The sequence below is a fragment of the Heterodontus francisci genome, unplaced genomic scaffold (assembly GCF_036365525.1).
Source record: "Heterodontus francisci isolate sHetFra1 unplaced genomic scaffold, sHetFra1.hap1 HAP1_SCAFFOLD_58, whole genome shotgun sequence".
NCBI classification, from domain to species: Eukaryota; Metazoa; Chordata; class Chondrichthyes; order Heterodontiformes; family Heterodontidae; genus Heterodontus; species Heterodontus francisci.
Genome location: NW_027142006.1, coordinates 3,640,308 through 3,653,635, shown reverse-complemented (window position 1 = coordinate 3,653,635; position 13,328 = coordinate 3,640,308). Strand labels below are relative to the sequence as shown.

The 13,328-nt window shown below is 47.4% G+C and overlaps 1 non-coding gene across 1 annotated transcript; it reads left to right on the top strand.

The window, feature by feature from the left end:
* The first annotated feature begins 12,524 nt into the window (after positions 1-12,524).
* Positions 12,525-12,607, top strand: trnai-uau (transfer RNA isoleucine (anticodon UAU)). Its single transcript has one exon. It is a non-coding gene; the product is annotated as a tRNA-Ile (tRNA).
* Positions 12,608-13,328: the final 721 nt, after the last annotated feature.

The window sequence follows — 13,328 nt, the reverse complement described above, 5'->3', positions numbered from 1 at the left end:
AGAGGCATGTCATCAGCCTGGGGCTCAGTGTGGGCCTGGCCTCCCACAGACCACCAACTGTCAGTGGCCTCGGCTGTCACAGCCTCCGTCAGCTGCCCGGGCCTGTCTGTGATGTGCTCATCAGTTTGCGTGAGCGTTTCTGTTCTGGTGGAGGGTGCAGGGGAATGATGTGATGGTGCACCATCTGAGGCTCCCTCCTCCTCCTCAGACGTGTCCGGCTGTCTCCCAGTCTCTCCAGCTCTTTGCTTTTGTCGTTCATCCGGGCCTTCATGAGAAAACAGGGACATTGAAGGGTTACGGTCTGCCCATCGTGACATTCCAACCACCCCTACTGTGCAGCTCCATTGATGCAGTGGTGAACAGATGAGCAGTGTTGCTCCTTTGCAGCGGATGCTCCCTTGTGCCCCAGGAGATGTTCACTCACTCTCTTGGGTAGATGCCCCTGTCTCTCCATCAGCTATGGAGCAGCTGCTTTGCTGCCCGGCCTGTTCCATGGCCTCCTCCTCCATCGGGATGAGGACACGGAGATAAGGCACTCCACCGCCAGTCTTGACACGCTCTTTCCAATTGTGGGATGTCTTCTCCTGCAGACACAATGATGAACAAAGTTAGTCTCCCAGCGGGGACAAGCCCAACATCTCTGATGGTGATAGTCCAGCAGTCCATGATGGGGACACACGTATTCCTCCTGCATGTGGCCCCTCTCGAGGGACTGTGTGAGTTTATACAATGACTGACGTGCACCTTTCACCGAGATGCAGCCAAGCCTCAGGCAGCATGTCCTGCTGCCCTTCCCCAATACACATGACTGGGTGGTCACTCCCTTTCCACTAAACATTCCCTTTCACTCTGCCACATGCAATGTCCAAAGGGTCCAAAGTGCTTTGAGTTGTCGCCTGAGCAACCTGGATCAGGTCATTGACCCACTTCCTGCACTGGATCCATGTCCTGGGGGTGAACCCATGGCTGCTGACCTCAGTTACTATCTCCAGCCAGCTTTGCTTGGTCAGGTGGACAGGTCTCCACCTCCCATCCCTGGGGAAGTGGATCTTGCACCTTTCTCTTGTCTCCTGGAGGAGAACCTGCAGGGTGGCATCGCTGAACCGTGGCACCATGGTCACTGCAGGCTCGCATTCAGCTCCTTACCCATCAGGCAACAGAGGCAGCAGAATGGGTCCTGGGGCATCAGAGGCAGCAGAACTGGTCCTGGGACAGCAGAGGGCTCTCAGGAAGACACTCCTTTAAACCAGGCAGCAGTGAATGCAGGGCTGGCAGCCCTTTAAATATGGTGCCAGCACCTGCCGTTGTGTCAGATGTCGGTGCCATCGGCACCTCGTTCCCTGCCTCTGGTCCTTGTTTACATGAGCCCCACGCCACCCCTTCATTAATTTGTCGGCTGCTCCGTGATCGGAGTCGGTCGGCCACATTTCACTCGTGTGGTGACGACACCTGCTTCCGGTGCCTCTGCCGAGAGCCGCACCGTTAGTTTAAAATTCAGCCCATGGGGTCAAGAGTGGAAAATCTCCCCTCTGATTCTCTCTACTTAAAATGAAGGAGACACCTAATTAAAACTGATGAAACCAGGGATTGTATCCTGGTTCTTCAATCTAGTGTTCTCCCAACTGAGCGATTCCATCCTCACTGTGAACTCATCTTCATTGGAGACAAATATAACTCCAGGCGGAATTTCCCCACCCGTTCATTCCTCACTTCAGGGGAATGGGACCCGACCAGATCGCGGAACTCAGATGATGTTAATGTTCTGCTCTTGATATCTTCATATTATTTTGCGTTTGAGCCACTTTTAATCAGGTTCACGGACAAATTCTTCTATCATCCCTTCTCCCACATTCTCTCTCTCTCATTCATTCTTTATTCCTCACAATCCAGAAAGGGTTAGGAATCAGAGCTCACCCCCAAACCCTCTGCACACAGACCTCTGTCTGTCACCCTGTTTGCTCCAAGATCCAAGAGACCAGTCAATAAATTACACTCTTTATAAACACAGAAAGCTGCCTCACAGTGTTGGGCACAGAGTTAAATACACTGAAGTCTTTTGAAAAAAGTTCATCTTCCGGGCTGTGTTACTGAGCCCACAGAGCAGGACAGGCCCAGGCTCCAGCCCCAGCCCCGCCTGGGCTGTGTTAGCTGATGTCACCTGGTGTGATACTGAGCCACATGGAGCAGGAAAGGGCCTGGTTGTATTCATGGCCTGTGTTGAGTTAACTGAACCCACCCAATGTTGTAGGAGCCACACAGAACAGAATGGGCCCAGGCTCCTTCCTCAGCCTGAGGGATGATAGTTCATCTCACACGGTGTTGTACAGAGCCCCACACAGAACAGGAAAATCCCAGGCTCCATCCCCGGCCTGTGGTATTTTACTTCATCACACCTGGTATGGTACGGAGCCCCCAAAGCAGGAAAGATCCAGCTTCCATCTCCAGCCTGTGCTGAATTAGCTGATCTGACCTGGTTGGCACTGAACCACAATCAGGGGATGATGGGCCGAGGCTCCCTGGCCTGTGGTGTGTTAGTTATTCTCATTTGGTGAGGTACTGAGCACTATATAGAGCAGGAAGGGCCTGTGCTCAGTGAGCTGCTCTCACCTTGTGCCTTCCTGAGACCCACACACAGAGCAGGACAGGCCTAGGCCTCATCCCCGGCCTGTGCTCAATTCGCGGATCTCAGCCAAAAGATTTTGATAAGGTTCCACACAAGAGGCTTCTCGATAAGATTAAAGTCCCTGGTATCAGTGGTAATATATTGATCTGGATTGGGAACTGACTGGCACGACGTAGGCAAAAAGTAGTTACAGATGGATCTGGATCTGTTTGGAGACCAGTTACCAGTGGTGTCCCACAGGGATCGGTGTTGGGTCTGTTGCTCTTTATTATTTTTATCAATGATCTGGACGGAGGTGCAGGGGGCACCATCTCTAAATTTACAGATGATTTGAAGATCTGTGCGAGTGTTCAGACTGTAGACGATGCTTGACTGTTTCAGGCTGATCTTAATGTGTTGGGAGATTGGGTTCATGACTGGTAAATGATGTTTAATTTGGGTAAGTGCAGTGTTATTCATGTGGACAGGGCGAATGCTCAACATTCATACACCCTTCAGGGAAAAACATTAAAGCAGGTGGAGAAAGAAAATAATTTTGAGCAGAGATCTGGATGTTCGAGTGCACAGATCTCTAAAGGTACAGCAACAATGCTGTGAAGTGATAGCTGGAGCAAATAGGGGGTTGGGCTGCATTCAGAGGATAATTGCATATAAGATGGGGCATATTCTTTCATGGGATGTGAGCGACACTGGCAAGGCCAGAATTTGTTACCCATCCCTAATTGTCCTTGACAAGGTGGCGGTGAGCTGCCTTCTTGAATTGCTGCACTCCATGTGGTGCAGGTACACCCACAGTGCTGTTAGGAAGGGAGATCCAGGATTTTGACCCAACATCAGTGAATGAACAGCGATATTGTTGCAGATCAGATGGTGTATGACTTGAAGGGGAACTTGCACATGGTGGTGGTTCCATGCATCTGCAGCCCTTGTCCTTCAAGGTGGTGGAGGTCTTCGGTTTGGAAGGTGTTTTTGAAGGAGCCTTGGTGAGTTGCAGCAGTGCATCTGGTAGATGGTACACACTACTGCCACTGTGCGTCAGTGGTGAAGGGAGTGAATGTTTAAGGTGGTGAATGGGGTGACAATCAAGGCAGCTGCTTTGTCCTGAACAGTGTCGAGTTTCTAGAGTATTGTTGGAGCTGCACTCATCCTGGCTTGTGCCTTGTAGATGGTGGACAAGTTTTGGAGAGGCAAAAATCACAAAATTATTACAGTGCAGAAGGAGGCTATTCGGCCCATTGTCTCTGCATAGAATCATTGAACATAGAAAGTTTACAGCACAGGAAGGCCAAAAATCGGGCAACCCAGCGGAATCCCATTGTCCAGCATTTGGACCGTAGCCCTGCAGGTTCAGGTACTTGAGGTGCACATCCAGACTCCTCTCAAATGAGTTGAGGGTTTCTGCCTCAACTACCCTTATAGGCAGTGAGTTTCAGACACCTCGCACCCTCTGGGTGAAAAAACGTTTCCTCATCTCCCCTCTAATCGTTCAACGAATCACTTTAAATCTATGCCCCTTAGTCATTGACCTCCCTTCTAAGGTAAATAGACCCTTCCCATCCACTCTATCCAGACCCCTCACAATTCTATACATTTCAATCAAATCTCCCCTCAGCCTCCTCTATTCAACCCCAGCCGATCCAATCTTTCCTCAAAGCTGCATTTTTCCAGAGCTGGCAACATCCTCGTAAATCTCCTCTGGAACCTCTCTAGTGCAATTACATCCTTTCTGTAATGAGGTGACCAGAACTGCACACAGAACTGAAGTTGTGGCCTAACTAATGATTGATACAGTTCCAGCATAACCTCCCTGCTCTGATATTCTATACCTCGGCTAATAAAGGAAAGGATTCCATAAGCCTTCTCAACCAACTTATCAACCTGTCCTGCTACTTTCAGGGATCTGTGGACATTCACTTCAAGGTCCCTCACTTCCTCTACACCTCTCAGTATTCTCCCATTAATTGTGTATTCCTTTGCCGTGTTTGACCTCACCAAAGGCATCACCTCACACTTCTCCAAGTTGAATTCCATTTGCCACTTTTCTGCACACCTGACCAGTCCATTTTTCCAGCTCTCCTAATGAGCATTTCACCTCGTGCCGAGAGCTGAATTATTCATTGCAGAATTCTCACTGTCTGTTTTACCTTTGCTGCCACATGATTTGTATGAATGGTCCAGTTAAGCTTGTGTCTATGGTTACCCCCAGGATGTTGATGGTGGGGGGGATTGAGCGATTGTAATGCTGTTGAACGTCAAAGGGAGATGGTTACATTCTCTCTTGCTGGAGATGGTCATTGCCTGGTACTTTTGTGGTGTGAATGTTACTTGCCACTTAGCAGGCCGAGCCTGAATGTTGTCCAGGTCTTGCTGCTTCTGGACACGGACTCCTTCAGTATCTGAGATGTCCCGAATTTGTCCTTTTATGAAACCTTGGTCAGGCCTCACTTGGAATATTGTATCCAGTCTTGGTCTCCTCACATGATGGGTGATATTGAGGCTTTTGACAGGGTACAGAGGAGAGACATTAAACTAATTCCCACTGTAAGACATCTTCGTTATCAAGTTAGACTAAAAGAGTTGGGACCCTACACCTTCGAGAAGCCTAGACTGAGGGGTGATCCAATTGAGGTTCATAAGTAATGAAGGGTCCAATTTAGCATGGGAGAGGAGTCATAATTGTATATTGTAAAAGGCCAGATGTCACCCGGATCACATTAAATTTCATTTTCAGCAACAGGTTAATGAACCAGGAGGGCTGAGTGGTTAAGGCGTTGGACTTAAAATCCAATGAATATATGTCTGTGTGTGTTCAAACCCCACTCCTGGTATCTGTACCGGCCAAATGTTACTCGTTGTTTCCCTGACTTTTGCCTTGCACCATCATCTCTTCTGTCATTTAATCACTCCTGCCTTCCAACCGATCACAACTTCCTATTATTTGCCCCAGCACCGTTCCTTGTCTCTGCACTTGCTTATAAGCTGGGAAACCTTGAACTTAATCTCCTCTGTCCCCTCACAATGACCTTCTCATCTTTCCTGAACTGTGGATCCGCACAGGATCCGCTGCCTCTCCGACTCCCCTCCAGGGGTAACTGAAGGCCCTGAGCCTGGGTCTTGCTTTATACGCTTGCTGGTAGTTGAGTCCTTGCATGTCCAGACTCCTCCAGGAAGGGCTTGCCATAATCTTCCAATCTTCCCTGGATAAGGGGATTGGAGAGTGGCAAATGACACCCTTATTCAAGAATGGGTGTAAGGACAGTCCAAGCAACTCCATGCCAGTTAATTTAACATCAATGCTGGGTAAGGTTTCAGAAATGATAATCAGGGAAAATATCAATGGACATTTAGAGAGGTTTGAGTTAATTAAGGATATCCAGCATGGATTTGTAAAAGGCAGATCATGCTTCACTAATCTAATTGAATTTTTTGATGAAGGAGCAGAGAAGTTTGATGAAGGAAATGCAGTGGATGTTGTTTCTATGGATTTTACGAAAGCATTTGATAAGGTATCACATAAAAGGCTGGTTAACAAAATTGAGGCTCATGGAATAGGAGGGTCAGTGTCCAATTGGTTAAAAAATTGGATTAAGGGCAGAAACAAGCAAGTTGTAGTAAATGGTTTCTTTTCAGACTAGGGGATGGTCGACAGTGGTGTTCCCCGAGGGTCAGTGCTGGGATCACTGCTTTTCTTGCTATGTATAAAATATGTGGATCTTGGAATACGGAACAGAATCTCAAAATTTGCTGACGATACCAAACTTGGAGGTGAGGCAAACAGTGAGGATGATATGAACCGCCTGCAATAGGACATAGATAGGCTAGCAGAATGAGCAGAGAGGTGACGGATGGAATTTAATACTGTTAAGTGTGAGGTGATGCATTTTGACAGAAGTAATAGGGAGAGGCAATGTATCCTTAATGGCACAGTTCTAAAGAGTGTTCAGGGACAGAGGGACCTGGGGATGCATGTGCATCGATCTTTGCAGGTAGCAGGGCATATTGAGAGAGTAGTAGTAAAATATATGGCATCTTGGGCTTTATACAAACATACAAGCATACGACCATATGAATTAGGAGCAGGAGTAGGCCACTCGGCCCTTCCAGCCTGCTCCGCCATTCAATAATTTCATAGCTGAACTGATGACCCACATTTCCAGCTACCCCTGACCACCCCCTTGCTTATCAAGAATCTATCTACATCTGCCTTAAAAATATTCAAAGACTCTTCTTCCACTGCGTTTTGAGGAAGAGAACTGCAAAGACTCACAACCCTCGAAGAGAAAAACATTCTCCTCATCTCTGTCTTAAATGGGCGACCCCATATTTTTAAACAGTGACCCCTAATTTTTGATTCTCCCACAAGAGGAAACATCCTTTCTACATCCACCCTGTCAAGACCCTCAGGATCTTATGTGTTTCAATCAAGTTGCCTCTTACTCTTCTAAAATCTGGTGGATACAAGCCAAGCCTGTCCAATTTTCCTTGTAAGACAGCCCACCATTCCAGGTATTTGTCCAGTAAACCTTCTCTGAACTGCCTCCAATGCATTCACATCCTTCCTTAAATAAGGAGACCAGTTCTGTAGACAGTACTCCAGATGTGGTCTTACCAATGCCCTGTATAGCTGAAGCATAACCTCCCTACTTTTGTATTCAATTCCCCTCGCGATAAACACGAGCATTCTATTAGCTTTCCTAATTACGTGCTGTACCTGCATACTAACCTTGTGCGATTCATACACGAGGACACCCAGATCCCTCTGCATCTCAGGGCTCTGCAATCTCTCACCATTTAGATAATATGCTTCTTTTTTATTCTTCCCGCCAAAGTGGACAATTTCACACTTTCCCACATTTTACTCCATTTGCCAGGTTGTTGCCCACTCACTTAACCGATCTACATCTCTTTGTAGCCCCCTTATAAGAACATAAGAAATAGGAGCAGGAGTAGGCCATTCAGTCCCCAAAGCCTGCCCCACCATTTAATAAATCAGGGATGATTTGCCCCAGACCTCAACTCCTCTTTCGTGCCAGCTCCTCATAGCCCTCAACTCCCCAATATTTCAAAAATCTATCTACCTCCTCTTTAAATGCTTTCAGTGATTTAGCCTCCACAACTCTCTGGGTAGAGAATTCCAGACATTCACTACCCTCTGAGAGAAGAAATTCCTTTGCATCTCAGTTTTAAATGACTGTCCCCTTATTCTGTAACTATGTCACCTAATTTGAGATTCCCCCGCTAGTGGAAACATCTACCCTGTCAAGCCCCCTCAGAATCTTATACATTTCAATAAGATCACCCTTATTCTTCTAAACTTTAATGTCTAAAGGCCTAACTTGTTAGCCATTCTTGATAAGTCAACCCCTTTCTCCCAGGAATCAGCCGAGTGAATCTCTTTTGACTGTATCCAATGCCAATATATCCTTTCTTAAATACGGGGACCAAAACTGTACACAGCACTCCAGGTGTGGCCTCACCAACACCCTGTACAGCTTTAACAAGACTTCCCTATTTTTAAACTCCAACCCCCTAGCAATAAAGGCCAAAATTCCATTTGCCCTCTTAATTACTTGCTGCACCTGCATGCTAACTTTTTGTGTTTCAATCACAAGAACACCCAGATCCCTCTTTTTTGGAGTCTCTGTCTATTTATATAATAGTCTGCATTTTGATTCTTCCTACCAAAGTGTATGACCTCACACTTTCCTACATTAAACTCCATCTGCCAATTTTTGCCCACTCACTCAACCAATCTATATCCCCTTGGAGATTCCTTATGTCTTCATGACAACATGCCCTACCTATTTTTGTATCATCAGCAAATTTGGATATATTACACTCTGCCCCCTCCTCCATGTCATTAATATAGATAGTAAATAATTGAACCCCAAGCACTGATCCTTGTGGCACTCCACCAGTCACATCCTGCAATGAGAAAATGACCCATTTATGCCTACTCTTTGTTTCAAGGAATTGGTAACTCGTGTGTGCATCATCACTTCAGGAAGTGATGTCATACAGTATGTGACAGAGTAGGAGATGGGATGATCCCCGGTAAGATTTGCCTGTAATACTCTCCTGTAAATTGTATATAGTATTGTCAGTCTTCAATTAAAAAGTCAAATTATTTGTTGGCGTTGATCAGTGTGTGATTGGTAAGTCTGTGTGAAGAACAGGGGTTGGCAACATGTCTGTGCATGGACACCAGTATCCACGTGAAAACAGTTCGGTCCGTGACTGATAATTTCAGGGATGAGAAATTTCCCATTGGCTTCTTCTTCCAGACCAGTCTGACTTTCAATCAAATCGCAGCCGTCAGTTTCACAGCTGACAGGTCCTTAGAGCAGAGACAACGTTTCAGAATCTCGGACAAGTTCGGAGCTTTCCGGCAGTTCTGATTTCATTTAAAGGCCCTCCAGAAAAACCCGAGCTTGTCCGAGTTTCGGTAGTGCTGTCTCTGCTCAAAGCACCTGTCAGCTGTGAAACTGACGGCTGCGATTTTTTAAAAAAGACTAACCAAAAAGCTGAGAGTTCTCGCTTTCTGCAACTGTCAGAGAGAGGGAGAGAGAGAGAGGAGAGTAAGAGGGAGAGAGGAGACCGGGGGTGGGTGTCGGCAGAGAGAGAGGGGCAGAGAGAGAAAGGACAACCTGAAAGGTTTACCCCGTATCCTTAGATTATGATCCATGGTTCTGGACTCACACCCAAATCCCATGAACGAATAAAAAAAGTCACAACTGTGATTGGCTCTTGTAGCGGACTCTGGTTAACAGACAATATTCGGAGCGCCGGCCCCAGACTGTTTAACACTGGCTGAGCTGAGAAAATACAACTCACCCCCGAGAATCCGCAGCACAGACTGAGCGGAGGGGAAAACCTGGCCTGGGAACTCTACATTCAGGGAACAGTTTGTCCTGTGAATATGCAGATGTGAATATTGTGGAAGAGAGATTGTATTAAAGGAGAGGGCGGATTAGTCTGAAGCCACTTGGTTGTGGGTCCGCTCTCATCGCCGGATTTCAGAGTCATTCTTGTGTAAAATCAAATGATTTTCCAGTCAAAGAACCGCCCTGCTCCCTGCTCAGCCCCAAAGTGGGAATGCGGGATCATTTTTTTTTGATTTCAAGATTTCAGTTGAAAAGTGGAGAACATGTCAGCGAGGGGTGAGAGAGGGCGGTCAGTGCAGCAATAAAACCAGGTGAAATGGAAAATGGAGTCCTCAATCCGAGTGAAAGCTTTTCAACAGCAAACATACTGGAGTGAGAGACAGGAAAGATCTAGGCTGGAAGTGTGGAGTCTCTGAATTTCAATGGAATTGGAGAGTTTGTGAGGAGAGAGAAACACAGAGAGACAGCAGGAGCCGGGAGCTGACAGCAGCTTGTCTCCGCCCCGTCCTCTCTCTGCCTTGAAGTTGCTCTGTGCCACCATCACCGGCTTCATTTCTGACCCAGTTCACATTAACAGGGAGAATTTGTGCAGAGTCCCGGACATGACCGATAGTGCAGCAGCCCAAACGGCTCCTCCAGCCGCCGCCGCTGCCCAAGTCAAGACCCCCAAGAAGAAGAAGGCGGCTCCCCAGAACAAGCCAGCCGGTCTCCCGTTGGGCGAACAGATCCTCAAGATTGTGCCGGCTTTCAGCGATCGCAAGGGGATGTCCCTGGCCGCCATAAAGAAGGCTCTGGGTAGCAGCGGTGTCGATGTGGAGAAGCTCAGGACCCAAATCAAGCAAAGTATCAAGAGGAATGTGAACAAAGGCTCCCTGGTGCAGAGCAAGGGACAGGGAGCCTCCGGCTCCTTCAAAATCAGCAAGAAGGAAAACCCAGGGAAAAGTGGGAAAGAAGGTGAAGAAACCAGCAGACAAGAAATCTTTAGTGAAGAAACCAGCAGACAAGAAATCTTTAGTGAAGAAACCAGAAACCAAGAAATCTTTAGCGAAGACACCAGCAGCCAAGAAATCTTTAGTGAAGAAACCAGCAGATAAGAAATCTTTAGTGAAGAAACAAGCAGACAAGAAATCTTTCATGAAGAAACTAGCAGACAAGAAATCTTTCATGAAGAAACCAGCAGACAAGAAATCTTTAGTGAAGACACCAGTAGACAAGAAATCTTTAGTGAAGAAACCAGCAGACAATAAATCCTTCGTTAGAAACCAGCAGACAAGAAATCATTGGTGAAGAAACCAGCAGCCAAGAAAGTGACAACCAAGAAAATAACAGCCAAGAAAACGAGCAGCAAGGCGGCGGCAACGCCAAATAAGGCGGTGAAGAAAGCAGCGCTTCAGAAAAAGTCTCCTGCGAAGAAGGTCAAAAAAGGCAAGAGTGCGGCGGGCGGAAAGGCGCTGAAGAAAGTGCAGACATGGAAGAGCAAGGTCAAGCCGAAAGCAGCGAAGGCTCAGAAAGCAGGGTCTGGAAAGAAGTGAAAGAGCGCGGGAAACATGTAAACATCTGAACACAAAGGCTCTTCTCAGAGCCACCCACATCTCTCAGGAAAGAGCTGATCCCCTGATCAAATGATCCCTGTCCCGGCCCCGCCTGCAGATTCCACATGGAAATGATTTGGAGTAAATCCAGGATCCCTGGTGACTCGCTGAGATCCCCTCCACCCAGCCCTTTCCCCACTCTCTGTAATAAAACAGAAGGATGTCCGGCCCTCACTCTAACTGGGGATGTGTTCGGTGTAGTCTCAGTTCACAAATTCAGGGGGAGAGTCCTGTAAGGTAGCTCGGTCACTCTGACTGAAACCGCCAGTTCCCCGGGGCTGCAGCCACTGACACTGCGGGGAGAGAATCCCCGACTCTGCCCCGCCGCCGGGGGAACAAACAACGTTGTGTCCGGAGAATAGGGAGGGCCGGGGAGAAGGCACATATTAAAGCGCTGCAGTGGACTCAGCTCCTGTGAGTGCACAACTCTCACTGATTCCGTCCTCTGGGAAAAGTGCAGTCTAAACAGATCAGGTTAGGAGAGAAACACACAGCCCGAGAATGGCCTCTTTCTTCCTGCATTTACTCTGCTCTGGGAGCAGATTCTCATTGAGAAGTGGCGCTCAGATCACCGGAGAGAAAAAAAAAACACAATTCAAACTTCCAAATGAAAAACAGAGAATTAACCCGGACACTTCCATTATTAAATTAATTCATCAGCTCCGAACCAGTTCCCGTTAATGTACCGGGATGGTCTCGGGATTTATCAAATCGAAGGCAGCGGGATTTATTAAATTGTTGATTTAGTTCTTCACTTTACTGGAGGGGGAGATGTGTGAGCAGAGAAACAGAGCGAAATCCAGAGAGGGAACTGAAAACACACCTGGACAGATGTGAAACAGGTCAATCCACTGTTACAATAACTCCATCACTGATTCCCTCCTGACAGTAACCAGTCCTTTCACAGAGACTGTGGGTGGCTCTGAAAAGAGCCTTTGGTTTATTAGATGACATTTTGGCCGCTTTACTTTTTCTGGGAGCTCTTGAATGCTGGTTTTCTTGGGCAGCAGCACGGCCTGGATATGAGGCAGCACCCCGCCCTGAGCGATAGTCACCCCTCCCAGCAGCTTGTTGAGCTCCTCGTCGTTGCGGACGGCCAGCTGCAGGTGTCTGGGGATGATGCGGGTCTTCTTGTTGTCCCGGGCCGCGTTACCGGCCAGCTCGAGGATTTCAGCGGTCAGATACTCGAGCACAGCAGCCAGATAGACCGGGGCTCCGGCACCCACACGCTCAGCATAGTTACCCTTTCTCAGGAGCCTGTGAACACGGCCCACCGGGAACTGCAGTCCAGCCCGGGAGGAGTGAGACTTGGCCTTGGCCCGAGCTTTCCCGCTGGTCTTTCCTCTTCCAGACATTTCCACAATCTCACAAATACTTTCACAAAGAATGAATAATTTCCTTAGCATTAATAGTAACCGGCAGGCTGTCAGGATGGCCGAGCGGTCTAAGGCGCTGCGTTTATATCGCAGTCACCATTGGAGGTATGGGTTCAAATCCCACTTCTGACACCTTGTGTTTTGACTGCACTGGAGGCGTTTGGGAGCAGGCGGTGAAGAGCAAAGAGAGAACAGGAAAGAACATGGACAAGCAAAATAACAATGGACCCAAAGATGTTGCATCAAAACAGGAGAGGAAGAGGCAACTGAGCAAACAGGAGGGCACAGAAAACATCAATAATGTAACCTTTGTATCGGGGTGGAAGATGTTGCCAATATCCTTAATGAATACATTACTGTCTTCTCAAATGAAGGGGTGATGCAGATATTGTTATGAAGGAGGAGGAGTGTGAAGTATTGGACGTGATAACTTAAGGAGAGAGGAAGTCTTAATGGGATGAGCATCCTTGAATGAGGATAAATCACCAGGACCAGATGAAATGTACCCCAGGCTGTTGAATGAAGCCAGGGAAGAAATAGAGGAAGGTCTGACCATCATTTTCCAGAGGATTGGAGGTCTTGTAACGTTGCAATAAAAGCAAAATACCACGCAGATCAAGCATGGCTGAGCCTTTAGAGTAGAGAAACAGGGCTGAATTCCCTGAACCAGTGCTACAGCTTTCAGAATAGAAGGAGCCTATACAAACCTGATGGGTTCCACTTAAACAAAAGAGCTGGAGGTGTTGACAGTCAGAACAGATAAAATGTGGAGGAGTGTTTGAAGCAGATTCTGTGTGGTTACTGTAGTTGTACTATGGAGTTATTTCAAGGAGGTGATTCTGAATGTAATGGA